Below are 13,573 nucleotides of genomic sequence, written 5' to 3' on the forward strand. Positions count from 1 at the left end.
AGAGTTGGGATAAATGGTTCGTTCTCAGACTGGCAATCAGTAACTAGTGGTGTTCCACAGGGGTCAGTGCTGGGTCCCCAACTCTTTATTACAATCTATATTAATGATTTGGAGGAGGGGACCGAGTGTAACATATCAAAGTTTGCAGATGATACAAAGATGGGAAGGAAAGTAGTGAGTGAGGAGGACATAAAAAACCTGCAAACGGACATAGACAGGCTAAGTAAGTGGGCAGAGATTTGGCAGATGGAATACAATACTGGAAAGTGTGAGGTTATGCACTTTGGCAGGAAAAATCATAGAGCAAGTTATTACCTTAATGGCAAGAAACTGGAAAGTACTGTAGTACAAAGGGATCTGGGGGTCCTGGTGCACGAAACTCAAAAAGTTAGTATGCAGGTGCAGCAAGTGATCAAGAAGGCCAATGGAATGTTGGCTTTTATTGCTAGGGGGATAGAATATAAAAACAGGGAGGTATTGTTGCAGTTGTACAAGGTATTGGTGAGACCGCACCTGGAATACTGCATACAGTTTTGGTGTCCATACTTAAGAAAAGACATACTTGCTCTCGAGTCAGTACAAAGAAGGTTCACTCGGTTAATCCCGGGGATGAGGGGGTGGACATATGAGGAGAGGTTGAGTAGATTGGGACTCTACTCATTGGAGTTCTGAAGAATGAGAGGCGATCTTATTGAAACATATAAGATTGTGAAGGGGCTTGATCGGGTGGATGTGGTGAGGATGTTCCCAATGATGGGTGAAACTAGAACTAGGGGGCATAATCTTAGAATAAGGGGCTGCTCTTTCAAAACTGAGATGAGGAGAAACTTCTTCACTCAGAGGGTAGTAGGTCTGTGGAATTTGCTGCCCCAGAAAGCTGTGGAAGCTACATCATTAAATAAATTTAAAACAGAAATAGACAGTTTCTTAGAAGTAAAGGGAATTAGGGGTTACGGGGAGCGGGCAGGAAATTGGACATGAGTCTATGTTCGGAACAGTCATGGCCCTGTCGGTAACGGAGCGGGCCCAGGGGCCATGTAGCCTGGTTCTGCTCCTACCTCTTGTGTTCTAATTATGTGTTAGATTTCAGGAGATGGTTCTATTCCTGTTCCTGGTTGGGGTGGAGATCACCTTTTACAGAAGGTAAGTACTGTAGAAAATATAGGGACAGTGATCTCCTGGACGAGTTTCGATTGCCTAGATGGGTCGGAGAGGAATTTCCCAGATTTTTTTCTCCCAAATTGGCCATTGGGTTTTTTATCTGGTTTTTCGCCTCTCCCAGGAGATCACATGGGTTCGGGAGGGATGTAGAGTGATAGTAGATTTGAGGTTAGGATCAGATCAGCCATGATCTTATTGAATGGTGGAGCAGGCTCGAGGGGCCGACTGGCCTACTCCTGCTCCTATTTCTTATGTTCTTATGTTCTTATGATCTCATTGAATGGTGGAGCAGGCTCGAGGGGCCAAATGGCCTACTCCTGCTCCTATCTTCTATGTTTCTATGTTTCTATGTTATGTCTTTCTCAGTCTGTCAAGTTGGCTGTTCTCAGAATGGGCCTCAGCAGAGGAAAACCAGGCAGGTTTGATTGTGCATGTTTGATTGTGTGTGCGTGTGTGTGTAAGAGCGTGTGTGCATGGGCGCGATTGTCCAGTGAGGAAAGGATGAGGCTGACCTATGATGTCCTCAATAACTCATTGTGCGGGCTCACACTTGAAGAATGGCCATTTGGATGAGGTACTAAAGGGTGACCAGCAGCCACGGAACCAAGGAATCAAAACCTTAAGGAGAGGATGAGGGAAAATTGGGGGAAAAAAATCATGATTTACGTAAATGGAATACTCAATGAGAAACTGCAATGCAGAATTCTGTTAGTGAGGATAATCTTGATAAAGTCAGAAGTGTTCATGAGTTACTAGGCCTTCCCCATCCCTTGAACAAATTATGTGCCCACAATTCCCCACTGACTGTCTTGCATCATTTTGGATTAAGTGGCAATTTCAATGACTGTGGCTCCCTGCAAACATTGGTCACTTGATCCAGTGCTATTAGTGTGAGTTACCTCTTCAGCACAATTGTTACTCGGAAATAAATGGTTCGCTATTCTGAAAGAGTTAAGCTGAAATATTACAATGTTGGCAGCATGGCTGTGCCAGAGTAAAATCCAAACCAGACAACCTGTGCATCTTGCCACTCAGTCATGAAATTGTCTCAAATTTATGCGTGTTTTGATCAGCCACGTTGCAGCTACATATAGCTACAGCTGCAGGCGTTTCAACATACCATTGATCATTCCAGTTAACCCTCAGAACCTGCTGCCTTCAGCGCAGTATACTTTTAAACAATATGCAAATCACTTTCATCTTCTACCTAAATTGTCCACTTTTAGCTCTTTAAAGCCCTAACATTCTTGGGGGATTTCTATTTTGGGAGCATAAATTCAGGTTGATAAACAAATTGACCTCGTGAATTAAATACCTATTTCCCGCACTGAAGCCTGAGCTGTGGTATAATGAGTTAAAGGCAGGCCAGTGGCACACCATATTAGCAAACAAATGATTTCTGTCGCCAAGTAGCAAGATGTGGGTTGATGTTCACAATTCCCCAGGGGGCAAGCACCTAGTTAAGCTGCCTGGGGAGTAGCTGAGCGGAGGTGAGGTGTTGCTTTCTCAGAGTCATAGAAACATAGAAACATAGAAGATAGGAGCAGGAGTAGGCCATTCGGACCCTCGAGCCTGCTCCGCCATTCAATGAGATCATGGCTGATCATCCAAATTCAGTATCCTGTCCCTGCATTCTTCCCATATCCCTTGATCCCTTTAGCCTTAAGAAATATATCCAACTCCTTCTTGAATATATTTAATGAATTGGCCTCAACTGCCTTCTGTGGTAGAGAATTCCACAGGTTCACCACTCTCTGGGTGAAGAAATTCCTCCTCATCTCTGTCCTAAATGGCTTACCCCTTATCCTTAGACTGTGACCCCTGGTTCTGGACTCCCCGACCATCGGGAACATCCTTCCTGCATCGAGTCTGTCTGGTCCTGTTAGAATTTTATAGGAGTCGATACAAAAATCAGAAAACTAGAGAACTCTTGCAGATCTTTAGCAGCTAGTGACATGATCTGGACAAATGCCTGGGGGTTGTTCATGTACCTGGTCTCCCTATTGGGAGTGGTGCAAAGTATGGGAGAAATTAACTTGTGGGAGGGGACTGGGAGAGAGACAAAGCTCAGTTTATTGTTAACACAAAAAAAGCTCCAGTGTTTTAATTCATGAACAGTTTCGCTGAATGGTATAACATGTCTGTTGTCATAAAGTTTGAGGGATAATCTTTCACTATTTAGTCCACAAGATAAAATAAAAACTACCTCAAAGATCAATTAGAATTGGTGCATCCATCTGCAAATCTTTATCTATGCATTGGCTTGATCTCTTAATTATAGTTTTGAACAACAGTCTCACCCAGAATAGGCATTATTCACCTATCTGTCCTTCATTGGCTCTCTGTCCTCACTGCATTAACATCCAAATCTTTGCCCTTGTCTATAAATCCTTCCAATGCCTCGATCCACCCAACCTCTTCAGGCCGCTCCAGTCTGTGTCCTAGCTCCCACACTTTGTTCTTCTGATTCTGGACTACTCTTTGTTTCCCCCTCCCCTCTGCTCTATTATCAGTAGCTCAGCCTCCAGTCATCTGTAGAAATCTCTCCCGAAGCCCCTGCTACTTCTCTGTTCACCTTTACTATTTGAAATGGGCATTTGATGCTGGCTCAGTCAGAATAAGTTCAGATCAAAGTCCACCACACTGGTCTCCTGGGAAAATGGTTCTCCTGCTACAGCAACACATCTCCTGCCAATGCCCCTATAACATTTAGAGAATGAGAACATTAGTGCATGGTAATAGCCTTTATTTATTCTCATTCATTTTCACAGAAATGTTATAATATTTACAGCAGTCAACTTTCCTTCTCCGTCAAGTTACGTTCCTTTTGCACATTTAAACAAATTGGATGCAGTAAAGAAGAGCATCATGTAATAGCTGAAGGACTCTGGTTTATCTGTTAGGGTCATAGTGATGATTCATTCCTAGCTAGAAAACAAACATCAAACAACTACATTTGAAAATTCATTGTCTGATCTCAGCCCGGTTGAAATTGGAGTCCCTCGGGGATCTGTCTTAGGACCATTGCTATCCCTTTGATTTATTAATGACCTCCCTACGGTATATTCACACTCCAGTCTTTTTATTTGCTGGTGGTGACATGGGCCTAATGTATTTTGTCACTAACCTACAAAAAATGGTAGATGTGGACGTGAGGATATGCTTCTAGTTTTACAATAGTTGGGGAAGAATAAGCTTTCTTTAACAATGGTGTGGTTGGGCAGGGCATTGGTGCAACAAAACACTGTGCCAGTGTGGTTGGGCAGGAGTTCACTGCTGTTGAACACTGAAATGCTTATCCAAAAATATAAAAGTGAAAAGGGAAAAAAACTTTACTTTAAATGAAACCAGTACCATTTAATTAATTGCAATGTATCTCCAAAAACTGACATCCTAATAGATAACAATGTCCATGAGAATATTATGAGGTACCTTATACCTTAGGGATAATTAGACAGGTCACTGTCCTTCAAGGATCATTTCACCAACTCCTCCTTGAAGAGGCAATCATCACCATTTACAAATGTAGAAGTGAGAAATCTGACTGCAGCAATTACTGTGACATCTCGTTCTCTGCAAAGATTGTCTCTCCTGAACCATTTAATAATGTACATTGCAGACAATATCCTCCCCGAGGCACAATGCGGGTTCAGAGCACAGTGCAGCACAATAGATCTGATCTTTCTCACAAGACAGATGTAGAAGTAATGAGAGCAAAACGTGAACCCATACATGTTCATCAATCTAACATGTGCCTTCAATGCTGTTAGTTGTCCTGGCATGATGATTACTAGTAAAGTTTGGATACTCAGATTGTGTACATCAGCATTGTTTAATGGCCAAACTATGACCTGCTTGTGAGAATGCGCATATATGGGATCCTATTTCAGGTAGGATAGACAGGAGAGCTTTCAACTTCCTCTAAGTCCGGTTGGTCTATTTTTCCACTGCCCTGCTTGGTGATGTGGTAAGGGACAGTTCTGGCAAACTGTTCAACCTGAACAGGTTCCACACGTCGACTGTGGTGATGAAAGCTCTCATCTGTGAACTACTCTTTGCAGATGATGCACTATGGTGACACACTCAAGAAGACACCGAGCTAATCACCAACAGATTCTTGGCAGCAGCAAAGAACTATGGCCTCATCATCAATCTCAATAAAACTGAGGTTTACATGTCAACTGCCTAAAGAAAATCAGAGTCTTCGTTGCTGACACAGAATTGAGTTTTATAATTTAGTGCACTTATCTGGGAAGTGTTCTCTATCAATACATTCTTTGATCAAGAACTATATGCACAAATCTAAAAGGTGAGCTTATCCTATGGGTATGTATGGAGTAAGGATGTATGGAATCTAGGTAAGCATGCAGCACCGTGAAGGACAAGTTGAGGCTTATACTGCAGTAATGCTCATATTCATTTTACACGACTGAGGAATGGAGCTGCTACAGGCACCACTTCAAGGAACTTAACAATTTCCACATGTGTCACTTGCTCTTGATGCTTCACATCAGAAGATAAGACAAGTTTACCCAACATGAAAGTCCATTCAAGGGCCAATACATCTGCCATTGAAGTAATACTCAACAAAACACTGCTCCATTAGGTTGACCATGCTGTTCAGATGCTTAAACAGTTGGGCCACAAAATTTGGGGTTGTAGCGCTGGCTGTTAAGGCAAGTTTTGTTGAAAAAATGGCGGCCGCCTCACTTCCGTCCGCTTCCAGTGTGGAACACGGTAGCTGCCATTTTGGAGAGGTCGGCAGCACTGCTGTTGCCTGCGCTCGCCTCTCACATGTAAATATGCAGATCATGACGTCAATTGGCATGCAAGGCCTGAATTGATGCACGACTGTGATTTTGGATGTTGCCGCTCTCCATACCGCCCTCTCCTAACCACGCATGGAAGAATGTACATGCAGCAGTTTGACAGAGATGCTGTCTGCGCTTCTTAAAGGGACACACACATCTTTCAGGTAAGTTTTGATTTCAGCTTTTGGACTTTTTTAACATTTTATTGGAGTAGTGTCTTGGTGCAATACATTTACAAAGTTGTTAAAGTGTGTAGGAAGTGCAGCTGGATGCTTGCACAGCTTTGGATGTTAAAGGAAGGCCTCTGAGAAGACCATTTGCTCACAGTCCTGGGGGCTCTAGTTACAGTCCCCCTTGGGCTGCAACATTACATGGAGCAAAATTTTTTTTTAAAAATGGCGGCACGCATGGACGCAGCGGCTTTGTCTCTCCCGAGACTGAGCGTTTTTACCCTCTTTCTGAGTCTCTTCTGGACTCTGCTGATATGGGAATTGAGGGCAGACCTACTGTACAGTCGGCAGACGCTCCTCGATATCGGGGCCGACTGCGTGCGGCTCACACTCGGCACCGTCGATCTGCCTCCTGACATCACCCGACCCCCGGGACCAGCGTGGCGTCCTTCCCCAGCCAGAAGTCGGTGCAGACCGCGCAGGGAACGCAAGCAGAAGCGGGGTAAGAGGGCCGGAATCCAAAATAGGCTGAAGAGGGCCCCACACAAACCCTCCCTCCCAAGTATTTTCCTGGCCAACGTCAGGTCACTAGAAAATAAAATGGATGAGATCAAACTTGATCTCTCCTCACAGAAAAGGACAAAGGAATGCTGCGCCATGATCTTCACAGAGACCTGGTTGAACAACGGCATCCCTGACACCACCATCCAGCTAGAAGGACGCACGGTCTTCCGCGCCGACAGAACTGCAGACTCCGGTAAGAGCAAGGGAGGCGGTTTGTGCATTTACACTAACAATGCCTGGTGCACTAACACTGACATAATCGATAGATCCTGTTCGGCTGATTTGGAATTCCTCATGGTAAGGTGCAGACCCTTCTACCTGCCTCGGGAATTCACAGCTGTTATCATCACTGCGGTCTACATCCCACCACATGCTAATGCCAAACTAGCACTGAAGGACCTCTACAGGGCCATCAGCGAACAACAAACTGCGCACCCAGACGGAGCTTTTATCATCGCGGGGGACTTCAATCACATAAACCTAAAATCTGTACTACCGAAATTCCACCAGAATGTTTCCTGCCCCACAAGAGGGGAGAACACACTGGATCAAGTCTACACGAGCATTGTAGATGCTTATAAGGCCATTCCCTGCCCCCACCTTGGGAAGTCTGACCACCTCTCCCTGTTTCTAGCCCCGGCATACAAACCGCTCATCAAAAGAGTGAGAACATCAGTGAGATCAGTGAAAGTATGGCCAGAGGGGGCAGTCTCGGAGCTTCAGGATTGCTTCGAACGCACTGATTGGGGCATGTTTGCCCATAATGACATCAAGGAATACGCATCCACAGTGCTATTCTACATTAACAGTTGCGTCGAGGTCGTCATGACCCATAAAAATATCAGGACATACTCCAACCAGAAACCCTGGATGAACGGAGAGGTCCACTCGCTGTTGAAAGCACGCGACGCAGCATTTAAATCTGGCGACGCGGCGGCTTACAGTGCAGCTAGGACCAACCTAAAAAAGGGTATCAGGACTGCCAAAAGGAAACAGACACTGCGGATAGAGGATCATTTCCACAACAACTCAGACCCCCGGCGCATGTGGCAAGGCATCCAGTCCATCACTGACTACAAGAGTAAAAACACCAGCCCCCCGGTTAGCGATGCCTCCCTTCCGGAGGAGCTTAACAACTTCTACGCTCGCTTTGACAGGGACAACAGGGAGCCGGCTACCAAAGCCTTGCCACCCCCGGAAGACCAGGTGCTCACTCTGTCGACCTCCGACGTAAGGGGTGTTCTACACGGAGTGAACACACGAAAGGCTGCTGGACCTGATAGCATCCCTGGACGGGTACTCAAGGAATGTGCTGATCAGCTGGCTGATGTCTTCACCGCCATCTTCAATCTGTCATTGGCCCAGGCAGTAGTCCCTACATGCTTCAAGACCGCTACCATTATTCCTGTGCTAAAGCAAACGGCTGTGACGTGCCTGAACGACTATCGACCTGTCGCACTCACACCCATCATAATGAAGTGTTTCGAGAGAATGGTCCTGGCTCACATCAAAGCCAGTGTTCCCGCCTCTCTTGACCAACACCAGTTTGCCTATCGTGCAAACAGATCAACGGAGGATGCAATCACAACTGCTCTGCACTCTGCACTGAATCACTTAGATGGTAAAGAGACCTACATCAGAATGCTGTTCATAGACTACAGCTCAGCATTCAACACTATCGTCCCCAACAAGCTGGCCACCAAACTCCACACTCTTGGCCTGAACACTTCCCTCTGCAACTGGACCCTGGACTTCCTAACAAACAGACCCCAGTCTGTCAAATTAGGTAACCACACCTCCCCCCCCTGACCCTGAACACGGGGGCCCCACAAGGATGTGTGCTGAGCCCCCTCCTCTACTCACTCTTCACCCACGACTGTGTGGCTGTTCATAGTTCCAACACCATCATCAATTTTCCGGATGATACCACGGTAGTAGGCCAGATCACCAACAACGATGAGTCAGCCTACAGGGAGGAGGTCCAGCATCTCGTGAAGTGGTGCGCCGATAACAACCTGGCCCTTAACATCAAGAAAACCAAAGAAATCATTGTGAACTTCAGGAAGTCTAAAGGCGGAAGTCACACCCCCATTCACATCCATGGGGCTGTGGTGGAAAAGGTGGACAGCTTTAAGTTCCTCGGAGTCCACATCACGGAAGACCTCTCCTGGTCCCTCAATACCTCCTCTCTGGTGAAGAAGGCCCAGCAGCGCCTATATTTCCTAAGGAGGCTGAAGGGATGTAACCTGTCACCCCTGATCCTCTCTAACTTTTACTGCTGCACAATAGAGAGCATCCTGACGAACTGTATCACAGTATGGTATGGCAGCTGTAGCTACTATGACCGGAAAGCCCTGCAGCGGGTAGTCAAAACTGCCCAACGCATTACCGGCACCCGGCTACTGACCATAGAGCACATATACCAGAAACGCTGTTTACGGAGGGCACGGACCATCATCAAAGACCCTACCCACCCCAGCCACAGTCTGTTCGCCCTCCTGCCATCTGGGAGACGCTACAGATGCATTCGCACCCGTACGACCAGATTTAGGAACAGCTTCTTTCCCAGGGCTGTCCTACTGAACTCCACAAATAAACTCTAAAGCCTGCACATCTGCCAATGCACTTTATTATGGTTATGTTTATGTTAATGTATTACAAGCCAAATGTATGTTGAATGTTTAAATGCCTTAATCTAAATGTACACTCTCGGGAGCCGCAAGCCTACATTTCGTTGTACTGCACTTGTGCACTAACAATGACAATAAAGTTGATTATTATTATAATTATTATAAAGGGGATGATGCTTGCAGAGGGAAGAGGAAGAAGCAGAAGAGGAGAAAGTGGAAGGAAGGAGACAACCCAGACAGCCACTTTCTGGCTGGGATATCTGGGATCAAATCATCCACTTGAGGTACCAGTGATCACAACCCCAATTCCCCTTTCAAGATTCGTCCCATACCTTCCCTTCCCTCTGTTACTGACCATCACAGCATCCTCTTGGCCACAATGCTGAAATAAAAGCCGCCATAAAGAACACTTTCCAATCCAACTTTATCCATATATGTATCAAAAAATGAACTAATCACCCTTGTGCATTCCCTTAGTGATTTCCTGTGTGTGCCTTTGCTTATCCAAATGATGTTACGCAGTGCTACCCCAGTGCTGCAGCATGGCTGGTGGAAGGCTGCTGACTTTTGGTGGGGGTCACTGCAGATAGCCTTGTAGGATGACCTCGAGGAGCTGGTGGCTGGGAGTACAAAATCGAGTGACGGTGTTTCTTCTTCTTCTTCTTCACTCTCCTCTTCCTCTTCTTGGTCATTGGCTGGGGAGGCTGGATTTCTTGGGTGTCTGAAATGTGGAAGGCACAAGGGTAGGGTTGTAGTAAGAGGAGGGCGGAAAAGCAAGAGCTGCATGCTTACACCATGTGCAGCTTGTACATCAGAAGAGATTGTGGGATGAGGGGGAAGTGAGATGTGAGAAGGAGGATAACATATGAAGATGCCAGCGCCTTGTATTCTTTCAGCCCTGCCGTTGGCCAAGGGCTCAACCATGCCCCTGCCAAGAATGGCCAGCAGCGTCTCCTTCATGGAGGTAAGGTGAAGCTAGGAATAGGAGCTATGCCTTGTATTTGGTAGAGATTATTGGTAGGTGAGTGATGTGCAGGGGTGGGTCATGCATTGAGCAATGTGTGAGGCTAGTGGTGCAGTTGGTAGGAGACAGCTTTTGAGATGCATTCACTGACCTTGACCACTCACCTGAGGTCATGAAACTTCTTTGAGCACTGGAGCCAGGTCCTGGTGCTACACTCGCCTTTCTGGAGGGCCACCTGGCCCTCTGCGGGTAGAGGACCTCTCTTTCAATGTTGACCCCCTGCACAAAGCTCGAGCATTGCGTCCGAGACCCTAGGTGCTCTTTAACTGGCCTGTTGAGCCATTTGTGTTCATGCTGAAGCACTTTTACCATTTTATTGTGCAGAAGGCAGCTTACCTTTAAGAGCTGCAGACTGCCTAGTTTGGAATGATTTTTAATTGTTTTTTGCAGAGGGCAGTTCAGGTTTAAGGGCTAGAGACTGCTTATTTTTGAATGATTTTTTTTTCAGAAGTCAGTTCACCTTTAAGGGCTCAGGACTGCTTTCAAAAGTGACAGCCTTGCTTTCGGAAAATGTTGCGTCGCTCCAGCAACGCCACCTTGGGCCTCCTGCTGGGCGCACAACCTGTCAGCAGTGCAATAGTTGCTGGGCTGTGCGCTAAAATCATTTAAATTAGTAGGCAGCGTTAAATTAATATGCTGCCTGTGCTTTCTAAATGGGGCATCGGGGTGCCCCCGCCCGTTTTAGGACCTTATCAAATTTCCCGTTGTAGGATTTTGAAGTAAATAGGTTTTCCTGTGCGCTGAAAAGCCTGACCTGCATCGTCCTTCTGACTGAAGACTACTGGGATAAAGAGGGAACAGAATCCAAAATAAATTCAAAATATGGTTTTAAGAATTCCTTTTTAGAAGAACATCAAATGAGTTTATGTAGTCTTTATGTAACTGAATGCATTTAGAAAACAATCACCAATTCTTCCGTAGCAAAACATGTTTCTTTAATTAAACCTACTGCCAACATTATACTTCACTGGAAGGGGCCCTGTGATTGGCATGATTCCACACCTCATGGAGCCAATTAAATCTTAGCAATGTGCCACAGCAACTGTACACGTGAGACCAGAATGTTGGCGCTGTGTGAAGCACCACTGCAGAAGTACCCAATGTTTAAAAAACATTTTTTATTTATTAAATAAAACAAAAAGAGTCAATGCCGTATATGTGTGAATGTGGTAGTGACCTGTAGAGTAAATCCTGTAAGCTCAAGGAACAAGCAAAGCATTTTGTTTTATTTGTGCCTTGTTTATTAAAGTCTGTGCTTCTCTGATATTAAGAATGTGGCTTTCTAAAATCAGATTAAAAAAGCTTGTTATGGAAGTTTGGATCAGCAGAATCTGTAATAATGGAGTGATACAGTATTAAAAAATGTCTGAAATATTTGTAGCAGCTGATTGAGAAGGCATCAGGTGATGTCCCACAAACTGCAATGTAAAAGAATCCTCAATGCACGTTTCTAATATGAAATATAGAAACATAGAAGATAGGAGCAGGAGTGGGCCATTCGGCCCCTCGAGCCCGCTCCGCCATTTAATGAGATCATGGCTGATCATCCAAATTCAGTACCCTGTCCCTGCTTTCTCCTCATATCTCTTGATTCCTTTAGCCTCAAGAAATATATCCAACTCCTTCTTGAATATATTTAATGAATTGGCCTCAACTGCCCTGTGTGGCAGAGAATTCCACAGGTACACCACTCTCTGGGTGAAGAAATTCCTCCTCATCTCAGTCCTAAATGGCTTACCCCTTATCCTTAGACTGTGACCCCTGGTTCTGGACTCCCCCGCCATCAGAAACATCCTTCCTGCATCTATCTGTCTAGTCCTTTTAGAATGTTATAAGTTTCAATGAGATCCCCTCTCATTCTTCTAAACTCCAGCGAATATAAGCCTAATCGACCCAATCTCTCCTCATATGTCATTCCTGCCATCCCAGGTATCAGTCTGGTGAATCTTCGCTGCACTCTCTCCATGGCAAGAACATCCTTCCTCAGATAAGGCAACCAAAACTGCACACAATACTCAAGGTGTGGTCTCACCAAGGCCCTGTACAACTGCAGCAAGACATCCTTGTTCCTGTACTCGAACCCTCTCGCTACGAAGGCCAACATACCATTTGCCTTCTTAACCGCCTGCTGCACCTGCATGCTTAGCTTCAGCGACTGGCACACAAGGACACCCAGGTCTCATTGCACTTCCCCTTTTCCCAATCTATTGCCATTCAGATAATAGTCTGTCTTCCTGTTTTTGCCACTGAAGTGGATAACCTCGCATTTATCCACATTATACTGCCTTTGCCATGCATCTGCCCAATCACCCAATCTGTCCAAATCATACTGGAATTTCTCGGCATCCTCCTCACAGCACACACGCCCACCCAGCTTTGTGTCGTCTGCAAACTTGGAGATATTACATCTAGTTCCCTCGTCTAGATCATTTATATATATTGTGAATAGCTGGGGTCCTGGCACCGATCCCTGCGGTACCCCACTAGTCACTGCCTGCCACTCGGTAAAAGAGCCGTTTATTCCAACTCTTTACTTCCTGTCTGCCAACCAGTTCTCTATCCAAGACAGTACTTTAGCCCAATCCCATGTGCTTTAACTTTGCACGCTAGTCTCTTATGCGGGACCTTATCGAAAGCCTTCTGAAAGTCCAAATACACCACATCCACTGGTTCTCCCTTATCTATTCTACCAGTTACATCCTCAAAAAATTCCAGTAGATTAATCAAGCATGATTTACCTTTTGTAAATCCATGTTGACGTTGTCCGATCCTGTCACTGTTTTCCAAGTGCTCTGCCATTACATCTTTTATAATGGACTCTAGCATTTTCGCCACTACTGATATCAGGCTTACCGGTCTATAATTCCCCATTTTCATGTTTATGGTTGAATAATATGTAGAAAAGGACCTTTTTATTTAGTTGGTGGCCAGCAGCTGGTGACAAGGCTGTGTCCCATCAAAGATATGAGTATAATGAGCACTTGACCTTTCTGGGGATATACTGAATGTGTCCATCTCATCACAGAGCAGCTGGTCACTGCTGTGCTGAGTCACGTTGGAAGCTAACAACACTAGGAAGTTCATTAATGGGTTGAAATCCACAAAGGATCTCTTGGGAACTACTACACAAAAATGAAAACACTCCTTCACTGCCCTCTCCAAATCTTTTCATTCACCATAGCAATAATGAAAGAAGGAATACAATTTAATCCT

At 45.3% G+C, this 13,573-nt stretch overlaps 1 long non-coding RNA gene across 1 annotated transcript in view; it reads right to left on the reverse strand.

The window, feature by feature from the left end:
• LOC147103146 (uncharacterized) overlaps nucleotides 1-13,573 on the reverse strand; it is a 66,785-nt gene that overhangs the window by 6,278 nt on the left and 46,934 nt on the right. Inside the window, exon 2 of the long non-coding RNA XR_015072990.1 lies at nucleotides 3,737-3,861. This is a non-coding gene — a long non-coding RNA (uncharacterized LOC147103146). The remainder of the gene's footprint in view (nucleotides 1-3,736; nucleotides 3,862-13,573) is intronic.

This window comes from Somniosus microcephalus, chromosome 20 (genome assembly GCF_052327205.1).
Source record: "Somniosus microcephalus isolate GS21.2 chromosome 20, FLI_Smic_1.0, whole genome shotgun sequence".
NCBI lineage: Eukaryota > Metazoa > Chordata > Chondrichthyes > Squaliformes > Somniosidae > Somniosus > Somniosus microcephalus.